This window comes from Sciurus vulgaris (genome assembly GCF_902686455.1).
Source record: "Sciurus vulgaris genome assembly, chromosome: 3".
Taxonomy (NCBI): Eukaryota; Metazoa; Chordata; class Mammalia; order Rodentia; family Sciuridae; genus Sciurus; species Sciurus vulgaris.
The window spans coordinates 45820420-45837870 of NC_136463.1; positions in this window are offsets into that span (position 1 = coordinate 45820420).

Sequence of the window (17451 nt, forward strand, 5' to 3'; positions counted from 1 at the left end):
GATAATACTGTGCTGAACAAAATTTGGCAATCTTTTAGAAGATTAAAAGATGATGGTGATTCTTTCATACCAATCTTTGATGTTTTATGAAGCTTAAGGGGATTAAATGAGATTTGTATAGAATTTAAGAGGCAAGCCAGTCATGAGTTTTGTTAATTAGATGGGTTCAATGAGCTAAAATTTCACTTCTTAATATTCAAAATCTGAACATACTCAGTTTAATTTTGTATATCTCCAGGCAGTGGTGAAATTGAGATGTCTGTTAACTCCTTTAAAAAATTTGTTATATGCCTATCTCCCAAATTAAGTGTAGGTTTCATTCTGGCATCATACATTGTTACTGTCTTTCTTTTTTTTTTTAAACATTTCTTCTTTGTTCATTTTTAAATTTGAAAATAAAAGTCTTATAAAATCTGTCTTTAAACATACTTGCAAAGTTACTTTTTCTCATTGTAAGCAAGGGCACACACCTAATAAAGAAAGCAAATTTATTTTTTGTCAGATTTTTGTTGTTGTTCAAAAGTTTATTTAACCTCTACTTCATTCAAAATGCTCTCCTATATTGATTAGTTGCATTGAAATTTCTAATCCATTCAAATTGGCTTTCATTTCAGTCTAGTGAGTTTCCTTATTTGATATACCTCACATGTATTATGATATATACGATAAATAAGGTATAATTTATTACATAGATATGAGAGTAGGTGATCAATGTTGTTAATTTTGGGGGGAAATACTCTGACTTTTCTTTGCCTCCTAGTCCCACGGAGACAGGAAAATCCCATCCTATCATAATCCCTGAGCATTTCACGCTATACATCCCGGCCACAATGAAGTGAGTACCTTATGCCACACTAAAACATCCCAATAGAATCACAGAGGACCGATGACAGAACAGGGACATCCAAACTCTGTGCAACCATGCCTGCTGACCTCTGATGAACACAGGTATGAACAGACTTAATTAGTCCAGACACAGGAAGAAAAGTAGAACTGACACTGGAGCCATCTTCTGGGGTCATGGAGAGTGAACTAAAGAGATTTTAGTGTGGCATGCATTTTATTTGGAAGAGAGAGCTTTACAAGCAGAGCACTCTTTACCCACAGAGTTTGTAATGGGGCAGAAGTAGACAGTTTCAGGGAACTGAATGGAGGAAGTAGTTTATGTAGGAAAATGGAAATCATGCAATCCCATGTTTCCACAGTTAAGACATCAGAGAAGTCTAGGAAAAACACACTTTTCAAAGAAGTTCTAATTCTGTTTTGGTTCCCAGAAGAAGACTTAAAATAGTCATTAGATTAAAGTATGCAGAGGTTGCTGGTAATTTTAGCAATACTATATTTTAGGTATTAGCAATACCTTTTAATTGCTACAATCCCTCAGGGAATACATTCCAATAATATCTTTTTATTGCTAAAATTCCAAGCAGTACTGAAGTCCCTCAGGGGATATATTCCGAGATCCCCAGTGGATGATTGAAAGTATAGATAGTTCCAAACCCTATATATAAGCACTGTAATACCACTACAGTCACTAACAATAACCCATATTGTTATGAAGTAGCTGAGTGGTTAACTCCAGTTGATATATGGGACAATAGGATAATTCATGGCATAGGCAGGATGGAGTGGGGTGATGTGCAATTTAATCCTTATACTTTGGACAGTGGGAAAGTTAAAAATTATAAATTGTTTATTTCCATAATTTAACATTTAATATTTTTGGACCACACTTGACCATGGGAAACTAAAACCACAAAAAGAGAAATTTCATGTAAGAGGGGAAAAAAAAATACACACACACACACACACACACACACACACACACACACGTGTATTATGAGATACTGATTAATTTTTTTTATGGAAAAATAATTTGGGAATGTGAAATAACAAAGTTCAAATAAACACCTATTTTGGTTTCAAGGTGCAGAAGTCCTATGAAGTAGGATGATGAGACTTTCCAGCTCTAATAGCTATTTGGTCCACATAACAGCATGTTGTGTGAACTAATGGGATTGACTATACTAGTTAACTACTGACATTTTCTTCTCAGGATCTCACGTCCAGTATACGTTTTCTATTACTAATCTGTAATTTCTGATAATTCAGAATCTTTTTGCCTGGTATATAATCAGAGGGATTCTGCAGTAGGGCATTGTTTCAACAGAGATGGAATAAGGATGAATTATGAATTTTGAACAAATCAATTTACCTTGTCCAGTTGTAAACTGCATGAATTGTTCATATGAAGTTGGAGGTATGGCTTTTTACATTTTTCTAGTTGTAAGGATCACACATGCTTCCAAACAGGAAAGGGATTAAAAAAAGAATAACAATAATAACCATGTGTCAGTAGGCATCAAAGTTTTCAAGTAAAGGCCATGAATAAGGAAACCATGATGCATAACATTTAAAGTGGGGTGCAGTGTTTGCGAGATATTGTGGTTATCTTGTTATGCTCAGAATTCTCTATCCCCCGCTGCTGGTGTCTGGGCTCAAGGTCAAGACCGTTATTGTTCTGTACCTTAGCACAGAGCTTCCTCAGGCAGGGCATGACCACAGCTCCTGGGCAATCTTATCCTGCACCTTTGCACAGAAAATTCCCATAGCAAAGCACAGCCACAGCTCTGAGGCAGTCAAAGACCCCGATCCAAGTCACCACTCTCCTCAGTAGTGGAGACCAATGCCTTTCTCCTCCTATTCTTTCATAACAACAAAAGTGAGAAACCTTAATCTTCACTCTCAAATACTTCTGGCTTCTTGATAGTACATCAAAGGTGGCAGCCTAGAAACAGAGAAAAGCTCCTGGGGTAAGTTTGCTTTTCAAAATATATGAGACAATAGAAATATCATAGAATGCACAAAAGATAAGGCCGGTATAGGGCATTCCAGAAAAAGATAAGTTTCCTGAAGTACCAAGTTATTTATTTATTTATTTATTTATTTATTTTTTTTTTTTGCGACAGGGTTTCACTGCTGCTTTTCCCCCCACAATTATACCTTTAACCTCACTCAGGCCTTCTCTTATCTATGGATTAGATGTGAGGTTGGGAGATAATACATTTCACTTATGTTGGAGAGAGTGATGGGGGCCACCTATGTGCCATTTACATGAGACTCACTGTGAACCACAACTCAATCTGAAAGTGAAGGATGGAAAAGGTATTCCATGCAAACTAACCAAAAGAGATCTGGGGTGGCTATAACTAATATCAGACGAAGCATTAAGACCAACATGATTAGAGGAGACAAAGAAGGATATTATATATTTATAAGATATTTAATATGAAATGAAAATGAAACAATTACAAACATTTGTCCTTAGAAACAAACATTGGCAGATTTGAAGGTAGAAATAGATGGCTCTACCTTAAGAGGCAGAAAATTCAGTGCCTCACTGTCAATAATTGACGGAACTACTAGACAATCAATACAGAAATAAAAGACTCAAACCAATAAGATCTAAAAAAAAAATACATAAGGGACTCCATCCAACCATGCGGAATACATAAGTCATGAAACTCTCTAGGATTGACCTAAAGAGAGAAAAGAAAAAGAGAATAAGAAAGTAGAGTCAACAGAACAAAACTGTGTATGTGTGTGTTTTGGAGAGGGTCAACAAAATTGACAAAACTTTAACTAGACTGACCAAACAAAAAAACAGTGAAGACTCATATTACTGAAATCAGAAATAGCACCAGGGGCCAAGAGATTAACCTTACAGAGATAAAAATGGTAATCAGATAACCTGGATGAAACAAATTTCTAGAAACACACAAACTTTCAAAAACAACTCAAGAAGAGGAAAACTGAACAGAAACAAAATAAGAATCAGTAATCAAAATTCCCTCATTTAAAAGTTCAGAACCAGATGGCTTCAACTGGTGCATTATATAACATACTTAAAGAAGAATGAACATCAATTTTCTCAACTTTTCCAAACTACAGAACAGGTGGAAATAATTCATTCTATGATGCTAGTATTACTCTGAAATTAAAGAAAGATAATTGCATCATAGGAAAAAAAAGCACAGATCAATATCTTATGAATATAGATGCAAAAATTGTTAACAATATGAATTAACATGTTAAAAGGATTATAGATGATGACCAAGTAGGATTAATATCAGGGATGCAAGTGTTGTTCAATATACAAAAATTGGGCTGGGGATTTAGCTTAGTGGTTGAGATCTTGCCTAGCATGCTCAAGGTCCTGGGTTCAATCCCCAGTACCATAAAAAAAAACATAAAAATTAATCAGTGATGTACATTACCATAATAGAATGAATCAAAACTAATCTCAATGCAGATAAAGCATTTCACAAAATCCAACACTCTTTGAGGACACAAATACCCAACAAATTTGGAATAGAAGGGAATTTTCCAATGTAATAAAGGGCATTTATGAAAAATGTAGTTTGCATTACACAAAATGGTGAAGGACTAAAAACTTTTATTTTAACTAGGGTTAGGGAAAGGGTGCATACTTTTGCCACTTCCTTTGTATTAAACTAGAATGATCTGAATATAAGATAAAGAAATAAAATTATCCAAATTAGGAAAGAAAATATAAAATTATCAATATTCACAGGTCTTATTTATAAAACCCTATGGAATAAAAAAGTAAACCTGTAGAACTAATAAATAACCAGCAAAGTTGTAGAATATGTGATGAACACATAAATATCAGCTGTAATTTTTCAGACTATCAACAAATAATTGAAAAGAAAACTTAAAAAGAAACTCTACAGTATCATAAAAAGAGTAAGATGCTTAGAAATAAAGTTAACAAAGGAGGCACAAGATTGCAGAACTAAAATCATAAAACATTGGGGATGACATGAAAGATGATCTAAACAAAAGGGAAACAATACCTAATACTCTGCATTAGAAAATATTTTTTAGGTGGCAATACATGCCAAAGCAATCTACATATGTAATAAAGTCCCCCTCAATTATCCCCATGGTCTCTTTTTGCATAAGTGGGAAAGACGATCCAATAATTCATGTGAATTGCATAGGGACTCCAGTTGTTAGGTTTAAATGTCAGGTGTCCACCAAAACCACATGTGTAATACAATGCAGGAAGGTTTGGAGGTTAAGTGATTGGGTTGTGAGAGCCTTAACCAAATCAGTGAATTAATCTGCTGATAGGGATTAACTGAATGGTGGCTGGAGGCACGTAGGGTGTGGCTGGAAGAGGCAGATTGTTGGGAGCATGCCTTTGAGGTATGTATTTTGGATCTGGTGAGTGGAATCTCTTTCTCTCTGCTTCCTGGTAATGTTCTGAGCTGCTTTCCTCCATCACAGTTTTCCACCACGATGTTCTACCTCACCAAGAGCCCTGAGGAGTAAAGCCAGCCTTCAATGGATTAGACTTCTGAAACTGTGAGCCCCCAAATAAACTTCTCTTTCTCTAAAATTGTTCTTGTGAGGTCTTTTAGTCACAGCGGTGAAAAAAGGTCTGACTTAAACAACAGTATGGAAAATGAATAGATTTGAAGGACTCACATGTCTCGATTTCAAACTTAACTACAAAACTACAAAATATCTTTGTAATCAAAATAGTGTGGTACTGGTTGAAGGATATATATCTAGATATACATCCTTATAAGAATATATGTATATATTTTATAATAATAGAATTCAGAGTATAGAAATAGACACAAATGCTATGGTCAATTGATTTTCCCAAGGACTCAAAAAAGAAAGAATAGTGTTTCAATTAATGTTGCTGGGAAAATGGATAGCCATATTCAAAATAAGGAGCTTAGATCAGGCCCTATTTAAAAATTAACTTGAAATGGATCAAAGTGCTTAATGTACTGTCTTAAAACTATAAAATTCTGAGAAGACATAGGCATATATCTTTGTGACCTTGGTTTTGACAATGGTTTCTTAGATATGATAACAGAAATCACAAGCAATAAATGAGAAAGTAAACCGTACTTCATCAAAGTGAAGTCTTTTGTGCATCAAAGGACAGTATCAAGAAAATGAGAAAACAAACTACAGAATGTGAAAAAATATATGCAAATCATCCATCTGAGGGTCTAGTAATCAGAATGTATAAATTACTCTTACAAATAAACAACAAAAAGATGACTACTAAAAAGTGAACAAAAACCTTAAATACACATTTTCCAGGGAAGATACACTAATGGCCAATAGGCACATAAATGATGCTCAATATCAAAAGTCTCTAGGGAAATGTAAATTAAAACTACAGTGAAATACCACCTTATACCTCTAAGATGGTTATATTAAAAACTAATATAAAATAGCTAGTGTTGGCATGGAAGTGCAGAAATTAGAACCCTTGTATATTTCTGGGAAAATTATAAAATGCTGTGGCTACCATGAAAACCAGTTTGACCAGTTTGGTGATCTTTACCAAATTAAAACTAAAATTACCTTAGACCCAGCAATTCCATCTATATCTATATCTATATAATCTCAAAAGGAATTAAAAATGGCTGTTCATACAAACTTGTGCATGAATGTTCATAGCAATCCTCTTCACAATAACCAAAAGATGGAAACAACCCAGATAACCATCAACTGATGAATGGTTGAACTAAATATGGTATATGCATACAATGAAATATTCAGACATAAAAGCAAGAAATTCTGACATATGCTACCACATGGATGAACCTTGGAAACATGCAAGGTGAAAGAAGCCAGACACAAAAGGCCATACGTTGCATGATTTTATTTATATGATATATCCAGAATAGGCAAATCTGTAGAAATAGCAAGCAAATTCATGATTAGCAGTGTCTGGATGTGGGGAGTGGGAACGACAGTGGAATGGATTGAGGTTTCTATTTGGGATGGTGAGAAGTTCTTGACCAGGTGGTGGTGATGGTTTTATAACTCCATGAGTGTACTGTAGGCCACTGAATTGTACACTTTAAAATGCTTAAGATGGTGAATTTTACCTTTAATAAATAAGAGAGAACTTTAGGTGATTAATTTCAGTGATGAGGGAGTCTCTGAAGAGCCTACCAGAGTATCAAGAGTAGGAGGCCTGCTGATGAGAGTACTGATCATGTAGACTTTGCCTGAACCCTTCTTTTTCCTCCCTCCTCTGCTCTGACTCTGAAGGGATCAGAGAAACACTAAGCAACTCTCGGTGGAAGATGTAGCCTCAACTTTAAATCAAATTCTGAGCTTCAATTATTATATGGGGTGGATTTTAAAATCAGAACCTAGGAAAGCATTTCTCCTCCAAAAGTGATCAGAAAAGCTATGAGATTGACCCTCAATCTGTTTATGCAATCTGCCCCCTTCATCACTTCTCATCTATTGTTTTTATCATATTAAAATATAGTAGCATAACATTTATTTTAATCATTTTTAAGTGTCAGTTCAACGTCCTTAGGTACATTTACCTTGTGGTGCAACCATCACTAGCATTTCTCTCCAGAACTCCTTTTATTTCCTTAATTGAGACTGTGAACTCACTAAAGAAGAATTTTCCATTCCCATTCCCTTATTCTTGCCCCTGGAAATATCATTCTTTCTGTCTCTATGAAGCATACTCTTCTGGGTCCCTCACATGAATGGAATTATACAATATTTGTCTTCTTGCATCTGTCTTATTTCACTTAGCATAATGTCCTCAAGGTACATCCATGTTGTAGCATATGTCAATATTTAAGGTCAAATAATATTCTATTGTATATATGAATCACATTTTGTTTATTCATTTATCCTTTGATGGACATGTGTACTGTTGTGAACATAGATGTAACTACATCTGTTTGAGCCTTCGCTTTAAATTCTTTGGAAATGTACCCAGAAGTGGAATTGAGGACTCACTTGGTAATTCTAATTTTCTGAGGATCCATATTGTCTTCTGCAGTGAGTGTGCCATTTTACAATGCCACCAATGGAACATAAGGATTCCAATATATCCAGTGTTATTGCCTTGGACCAGGCTATGGACACTAGATCTATCCAAGTTTTGAGCCCTGACCCTGGGATGGATAATATGAGGTTCTTTAGACCCATTGGTGTGGCAGATGGGGCAGCAGTATGCTCAGAGAGCAAACTGCCCCAAACCATACCTTATTTAGGGTGGGTTCTTCTTTGATGTTAACTGTTCAGGGATGATCTCCTTCTACCCATGGAAATTGGCCTCTTAGTGCACCAGATGCAGCCCCACTTTGAGCTTCAAGCTGAGCCCCATTTTCTCCATAGCTGATTGAGTGTATTGATGCTCCTCTTCCTTGGTCTTGAATGAAGAGCAGAATGAATCTACTCTTGCACCTGCCAGTAGGGCAGAGGGCTGATTGACCAAGGCTGGCAACAGACCTGAGTTTGCACAGAGAGCGTTTGTGGACTCGCTGTGAGGAGATTTGGGAGCCTGGAACATAGTGCGGGGGTGGTGACTTGGGGTGTGGTGGATGAGCTCACTGGAGCTCCACTGCCACTTTGCAGCACTGAAACCCTGGTGAGTGGCAGAGGTCGGGCAAGAGGGCTGGGGAAGGGACCCTAGGGTCTGAGGAGTGCCTGGTCTCTCAGTCTTGTCAAGTCTGTGTTGGCAGACCTGGTGTTCTCTTCTGCCCTTACGTACCCATTCCAGAACAGCCCTCCCCTCTCCTACCATTTTCATTTATTTCCCTGTTTATTTAAGTTGTTTTTGTTTTGCTTATGATTAATTTTGAATAAAATTTCGTATTTTACTCATTTTGAAAGGTTTAGTTCAGTGCAATTTTGATGTTGTGCTCCTACCAACACTGTCTAGTTCAGCACATTTCCCTCAATCTGGTCCCTCCCCATTCTCCTCCCCTTAGTCCCCAGCAAGCACTCGTGATTCTATCCATATGATTTGCCTACTCTTCCTCAGCTTCTGGAAGCTCTGCTCTGGGGTGCTTAGCCCTATTATCTCCTCCCAATCTGCTTATAGGCCCCTACCCCAGCCCTCTCACCTTCAGGCTCTGACTCAGTGGACACTGGGTGCTCCTGTAATTCCCAAAGGTGGCTTTGTGTCCCACATGTGGGCCTGGCGTATTGAGCTGACCAGTGTCCTACCCAGCTATGTTCCAGACATGAGCCAAGAAGGGAGAAGACTGCCCTAGGGGAATGTGGGTGGGAGGCAGTTTGAAAGACCTGGACTTTCTCCCTCACAGCCATCCCAGGCAATCCTGCATGGCTGCAATGCTGGGCCTCTGGAGAGACAGGCCAGTCCCACCCTATGTACACCTCAGTGTGACAGCCCTAGTCCAGAGACCACTCTGGTAACTAAGGGTGTACTGGCAGAAACCCAGTTGTAGAGAGTCCTTGGTCAGCAGTGTGATCACCCCACACTTTTTAAGGGACACTTGACACACTGTCTCTCTGTTCCCTCCACAGTGGCATGTCAGTTCCATGAGGAAAGGGACATGGTGTCAGCTGTGTGCATTGCACTCACTGTCTCAGGACTGGTGCTCCATAAAATGTCTGATAAATTAAGAAACAGTGGGGTCTGTCCTGCCCAGACCTCCCTAGGCCTTTAGCTCACATACTGACAGGCTGCCCAATTCACTCTTCACCTCATCTGGGTCATCTTGTCCCACTGATAGGCATGCACATGTAGAGGTGGCCAGGAGGATGTCCCAGCTCCTATAATGTTGAAACTATGGGCCTGATATCTAGTGTGAATGTGCGACCTTGACGGGTCCACTGTGTTCATGGGCTCATGGTCATTGCCTAGGAAAGTGTCTGTACTTAGGGTGGCTTCAAAGATTGCATTAAAGAGTGGAATGCCATCCACCTGCTGCCAAGATGGGTGAGTGGCCCGAACCCTCTTATGAGCTTTGATGGAATCAGTTCTGGGTATACCCAGAGGTCCATAGAGTCCCAAATCTTTATGACTTCAGCCCAAGTTCAGAGGATAAATGAGGAGTAAGGCAAAGATGTCCTTGAAACAGAGGATAATAATCTGTGAGAACAGGCACAGCCCCCTCCAGCAGATGTTTCCATGGGAGTAAATACTGGTAAGCAGTGTCCATGGAAATCACTCATTAGAAACCCTCTAGGCTGACCCTGTAGTTTCCCCCACTGTTCAGAGGGGTAGATTGAGGATCGAGAGACGCAGGAACATCCCCAGGTCGCAGAGTGTTAAGTGGCCACATCACACTGTGCCTGGAGGGTGGGGCTCACCTTTTGAACATGAGGACCTGTTGTGTGGAGATGAAGGTCCAGCTGGTGCTGGTGAAGGAGGGGTCCTGGGAGGGGTGACCATCCAGGACATCAGGCTCCAGGGCCTCCTCCAGGTTCTCTAGAAAATGTACCTGTACCACCCATAGAGTAGGTGTATCATTCACCTCCTTGTCCATCTCTCCCCTCTGAGGATGTCAGTGACCATTTTGTGACCCACCAGAAAAGTTGGAGCACAAACCAAACTCCAAGGCACTCAGTGGTTAGTGTCAGAGGAGGGACCAGAGAGCCCCAGCACAACAGTGGTTCTCAGAGTTCAACGTGGGATTTCAGAAGGAATAGGTCAGGAATACTAGCTTCTTCAGTCCTGTTTGCGAGCTGAGAGTAGTAACTCCCTTCATTAGGAGCATTAGTCCATGAGTATTGACAGTACTTCAAATTCTAGCAATGGAAAGAAAGGATGATTCTGGGTGGGAGGGTCCCTAATGAGGACAAGAGGCCATTGTTCCCTGTGTTCCTGCTGATGTGGCTCCAGGAGGGACTGAGGTTCAGGTCCCACAGGCCTGAAGGTTTGAGTGCTGTGATAACTGCCCCTCTCCTGGCATGGGGCCCAGCCCAGGGAGGCCCAGCTCCTGCCTTTGGATCCCTGGGTGTGTTCTTTGTGAAGGCACATGGCAGAGAAATGGATGGTATAGCAGGAGCGCCCTGCTGTTTTGGCAAAAGACAGCTCTACTAATGATGTGTAAGACCTGGTGGGTCCATGGAAGGACAGTTGGTAGGTGACACATGGAAACACAGGCCCAGTAGTTTTAATGAGGTAAATGTCAGAGTACAAGTCATCACAGGAAGTGAAGTGTCATTGTGCTGATATTCCCGCCAACATGTGGACAGTGACAAGGGAAGGTGCAGATGGATGAGGAGGTGAGGACATAATTCCTTAGGAAACTGAACTTTGGCCCCTCCACACCCAAGCCCTGCAGTGAGGTATTTACTGTCATCTGGGCTCCAGGTGCCTCTCTGTCCTTCTCCAGGTCTTGTCTGTGGAGTCCCCTCTGTGCCCACTCACCCTGAAGCTGAGCTGGTGCCCTTTGTTGGTTACTGGCCCTGGCTCCTCAGTCAGGATATGGAGCTGACTTCATTGCAGGTTCACTTCCCGATCGTCCAACAGCTGCCAGCAGACTGACCGCAGACCGCCAGTGGAGCGCCAGCTGCCTGCTGTTGCCTGGAAGTTCTCTGCCACAGTACCTGCAGGTTTGGTTATACGTGGCTGCCGCCATTTTGAGACAATAGCCAGGCCCCGTAGGACCCCTGGCTGAACTGACTGAGCCCCGTCTCCAGGATCCCTCAGCCCGACCGATCACTCCCTGCCTCTAGGGCCCTCACATCTACTGACTGCTCCCTGCTGCCAGGACCCCCAGACCAACTGACTGCGTCCTATCACTGGGATCCCAGACTGACTGATTGCACCCAGCCTTCAGGATCCCGCAACCACACCAAACACACCCGACCTCTAGGAACCCTGCCTGACCAATTTCACCCCGCCTCCAGGACCTCCAGCCGACTGTGTCCACACCCCGAGCTGCAGCTCCGCATTTGCCAACACATTTGGAAGCCAGAGTGGCCATCTTGGATAATCCTGGAAGCTGGAGCTCCCATCTTTAGGTGGGGCAAATCCCATCCTGAGATGCCTGCTGGAGACTTGAAGCTCATTGTCAGGTACCTCTCATGCATCAGGCTACTGAAGACTGGGAGGTTTGAATACTATATGACTGTTATAGTGTAGATTTTCTTTCTTCTCCTTATTGAACAATTTTAAGTTTTTATTTCTTTACTTTTTTTGGCTCTCTTTTCTCTTTTCCTGTTCCCTCAGAGTCTCTTTCTCCCTTTTTGCATGCTAACATCCAATTTCTTTTGATTACACTCTCGCCCTTTCTATTATCTAGAACTTCTGTATATTCTTTTCTTATCCAATTAACAGCTACATCCTACATCCCTCTGCATTCTGTTTGTCCTCCATTAGAAACTGCAGACCTTACTGCAAATCTGTTTGTTATACTGAAGATAATAGTTGAACTTATTCTGTTTATTATGAAAATTTTGTTTTTGTCCTCATGGGGGCTATTTGGTCTAGGATTGCATAGTGTCTGAATTGGGCACTGCTAATATTGATCTCTCCTTAAAGAAAGGGTTTTGGAAACCTATAGGGCCACTATAAGCCTATAGGGGGAAATCTGCAATACCCCAGATCTGCACTGCTAGAGGGGAAAATACATGAACAACATGAAAAAACAAGGGAAGAAAAGGATCCAAACAAATCTAGATTCTATATTAATAGAATCCAATGACAGTATGTTAGAAGAAATGTCAGAAAAGGACTTCAGATTATACATGATTAAGATGATTCATGAAGCAAAGGATGAGTTAAGAGAGCAAATGCAGGCAATGAATGATAACACCAATAAGCAGGTGAAAGAGCAACTGCAGTAAGCAAAAGACCATTTCAACAAAGAGATAAAGATTCTCAGAAAAACAAAAACAAACAAAAAACCAAATGGAAATCCTTGAAATGAAGGAAAAAATAACCAAATAAAAAACTCAATGGAAAGCATCACCAAAAGACTAGACCACTGGGAAGACAGAACCTCAGACAATGGAGACAAAATATTTAATCTTGAAAATAAAGTTGCTCAAACAGAGAAGATGGTAAGAAATCATGAACAGAATCTCCAAGAACTATGGAACATCATGAAAAGACCAAATTTAAGAATTATTGGGATTGAGGAAGGCACAGAGATACAGACCAAAGGAATGAGCAACCTATTCAATGAAATAATATCAGAAAATTTCCCAAACCTGAAGAATGAAATGGAAAATCAAATACAGGAGGCTTACAGAACACCAAATACACAAAATCACAGTAGATCCACACCAAGGCATATTATAATGAAAATGCCTAACATTCAAAATAAAGATAGGATGACCACGAGAAAAAAGCATCAGATTACATATAGGGGGAAACCAATATGGATAGCAGCAGACTTCTCAACCCACTCTAAAAGCTAGAAGGGCCTGGAACAACATTTTTCAAGCTCTAAAAGAACATGGTTGCCAAACAAGAATCCTATACCCAGCAAAGTAACCTTCAGATTTGAAGATGAAATAAAATCCTTCCATGATAAACAAAAGTTAAAAGAATTTACAAATAGAAAGCCTGCGCTACAGAATGTTCTCAACAAAATATTCCATTAGGAGGAAATGAAAAACAACGATGTGAGTCAGCAAAGGGAGGAACTACCTTAGAGAAAAACCACTCAAGGGAGAAACCGAGCCAAGTTAAAAACCAAAAATATGCCACATGACTGGGAATACAAATCATATCTCAATAATAACCCTGAACGTTAATGGCCTAAACTCATCAATGAAAAGACATAGACTGGAAGAATGGATTAAAAAGAAAAACCCAACAATATGCTGCCTGCAAGAGACTCATCTCATAGAAAAAGACATCCACAGACTAAAGGTGAAAGGATGGGAAAAAACCTACCATGCACATGGACTCAGTAAAAAAAGCTGGGGTTTTCATCCTTATATCAGATAAAGTGGACTTCAAGCCAAAGTTAGGCAGAAGGGATAAAGAAGGACATTTCATACTGCTTAAGGGAACCATAAATCAGGAAGACATAACAATAGTAAATATGCCCCAAACAATGGAGCATCCCTGTACATCAAACAAATCCTTCTCAATTTCAGGATTCAAACAGACCACAACACAATAATTCTGGGTGACTTTAACACAACGCTGTCACCAGTAGATAGATCTTCCAAACAAAAACCAGCCAAAGAAACCATAGAACTCAATAACACAATCAATAACCTAGACTATATAGACATATGTTCTATATAAACATATATAGAATATTCCATCCATCAACGAGCGGATTCGCTTTCTTAGCAGCACATGGAACCTTCGCGAAAATAGACCATATGCTATGCCACAAAGCAGCCCTTAGGAAATGCAAAAAAATACAGACACTGCCTTGTGTTCTATCAGATCATAATGGACTGAGAGTAGAAATCAATAAATGACAAAATAAAAAACAGAAATTACTCCAACACCTGGAGACTAAATAATATGCTATTGAATGAAACATGGATAACAGAAAACATCAGGGAGGAGATAAAAAAATTCCTAGAGGTCAATGAGAACAAAGATACAACATATCAAAATCTCTGGGACACTATGAATGCAGTACTAAGAGGAAAATTCATTGCATGGAGTGCATTCCAGAAAAGAATGAAAAGTCAACAACTAAATGACCTAACATTACAGCTCAAAGCCCTAGAAAAAGAAGAACAGAATAACAGCAAAAGTAGTAGAAGACAGGCAATAATTAAAATCAGAGCTGAAATCAATGAAATTGAAACAAAAGAAACAATTCAAAAAATTGACAAAACAAAAGGTTGGTTCTTTGAAAAAGTAAACAAAATAGACAAACCCTTAGCCACACTAACAAAGAGAAGGAGAGAGAAAACTCAAATTACTAAAATTTGTGATGAAAAAGAAAACATCACAACAGACACCACTGAGATACAGAACATAATGAGAAGCTACTTTGAAAATCTGTATTCCAACAAAATAGAAACTACCGAAGACATTGACAAATTTCTAGAGACATATGCTCCTCCCAAACTGAACCAGGAGGACATACACAATTTAAACAGATCAATATCAAGTACTGAAATAGAAGAAGCCATTAAAAACCTACCATCCAAGAAAAGCCCAGGACCAGATGGATTCTCAGCTGAGTTCTACAAGGGTTCAAAGAAGAACTCATTCCAATACTTCTCAAAGTATTCCAGGAAATAGAAAAGGAGGGTACCCTAACAAACTCATTCTATGAAGCTAATATCACTCTCATATCCAAACCAGGCAAAGACACATCAGGGAAAGAAAATTTTAGACCAATAACCTTGATGAACATAGATGCAAAGATCCTTAACAAAATATTGGCAAACTGTATCCAAAAACATATTAAGAAAATTGTGCACCACGATCAAGTGGGGTTCATCCCTGGAATGCAAGGATGGTTTAACATCAGTAAATCAATAAATATAATCCATCATGTCAATAGACTTAAGGATAAGAATCAAATGGTTATTTCCATTGATGCAGAAAAAGCATTCGACAAAATACAACACCCCTTCATGCTCAAAACACTAGAAAAAATAGGGATAGTAGAAACTTACCTGAACATTGTAAAGGCTATTTATGCTAAGCCCATGGCCAACATCATTCTTAATGGAGAAAAACTGAAACCATTCCCTTTAAAAATGGGAGCAAGACAGGATGTCCTCTTTCATCACTTCTATTCAACATTGTCCTCGAAACTCTAGCCAGAGCAATTAGGCAGACTAAAGAAATTAAAGGGATACCAATAGGAAAAGAGGAACTTAAGCTGTCCCTATTTGCTGATGACATGGTTCTATATTTAGAGGATCCAAAAACCTCCTCCAGAAAACTTCTAGACCTCATCAATGAATTTGGCAAAATAGCAGGCTATAAAATCAACACCCATAAACCTAAAGCATTTTTATACACAAGCGATGAAACATCTGAAAGGGAAATGAGGAAAACAACTCCATTTGCAATAGTCTCAAAAAAAAAAAATACTTGGGAATCAATCTAACCAAAGAGGTAAAAGATCTCTACATAAAAACTACAAAACATTGAAGAAAGAAATTGAGGAAGACCTTAGAAGATGGAAAGTTCTCCCATGTTCTTGGATAGGGAGAATTAATACTGTCAAAATGGCCATACTACCAAAAGTGCTACACAGATTCAATGCAATTCCATTTAAAATCCCAATGACGTACCTTACAGAAATAGAGCAAGCAATCATGAAATTCATCTGGAAGAATAAGAAACCCAGAATAGCTAAAGCAATCCTTAGTAGGAAGAATGAAACAAGGGGTATCACAATACCAGAACTTCAACTCTACAACAAAGCAATAGTAACAAAAACGGCATGGTATTGGTACCAAAATAGACAGGTAGATCAATGGTACAGAATAGAGGACATGGACACAAACCCAAATAAATACAATTTTCTCATACTAGACAAAGGTTCCAAAAATATGTAATGGAGAAAAGATAGCCTCTTCAACAAATGGTGCTGGGAAAACTGGAAATCCATATGCAACAGAATGAAATTAAACCCCTATCTCTCACCCTGCACAGAAATCAACTCACAATGGATCAAGGACCTTGAAATCAGACCAGAGACCCTGCATCTTACAGAACAAAAAGTAGGTCCAAATCTTCACCTTGTTGGCTTAGGATCAGACTTCCTTAACAGGACTCCCATAGCACAAGAAATAAAAGCAAGAATCAATAACTAGGACAGATTCAAACTAAATAGCTTTCTCTCAGCAAAGGAAACTATCAGCAATGCAAAGAGAGAGCCTACAGAGTGGGAGAAAATCTTGGCCACTCATACTTCAGATAGAGCACTAATTTCCAGAATCTATAAAGAACTCAAAAAACTCTACACTGATAATACAAATAACCCAATCAACAAATGGGCTAAGGAAATGAACAGACCACTTCACAAAAGAAGATCTACAAGCAATCAACAGATATATGAAAAAATGTTCAACATCTCTAGTAATAAGAGAAATGCAAATCAAAACTACCCTAAGATTCCATCTCACCCCAATTAGAATGGCCATTATCAAGAATACAAGCAACAATAGGTGTTGACGAGGATGTGGGGAAAAAGGTACACTCATACATTGCTGGTGGGGCTGCAAATTAGTTCAGCCACTCTGGAAAGCAGTGCGGAGATTCCTTAGAAAACTTTGAATGGAACCACCATTTTTTTTTTTGTTTGTTTTTTTGCAGTGCTGGGGATTGAACCCGGTGTCTTTTGCTTGCTAGGCGAGCACTCTACCAACTGAGCTATCTCCCCAGCCCTCGACCCACCATTTGATCCAGCTATCCCACTCCTTGGCCTATACCCAAAGGACTTAAAATCAGCATACTACACAGGTACAGCCACAACAATGATCATAGGTGCTCAATTCACAATAGCCAGACTGTGGAACCAACCTAGATGCCCTTCAGTTGATGAATGGATAAAGAAACTGTGGTGTATATATACAATGGAATATTACTACCTATAAAGAATAATAAAATTATGGCATTTGCAGGCAAATGGATGAAATTGGAGAATATCATGCTAAGTGAGATAAGCCAATCTCAAAAAACCAATGGATGGAGTGATCTCACTGTGAAGCAGA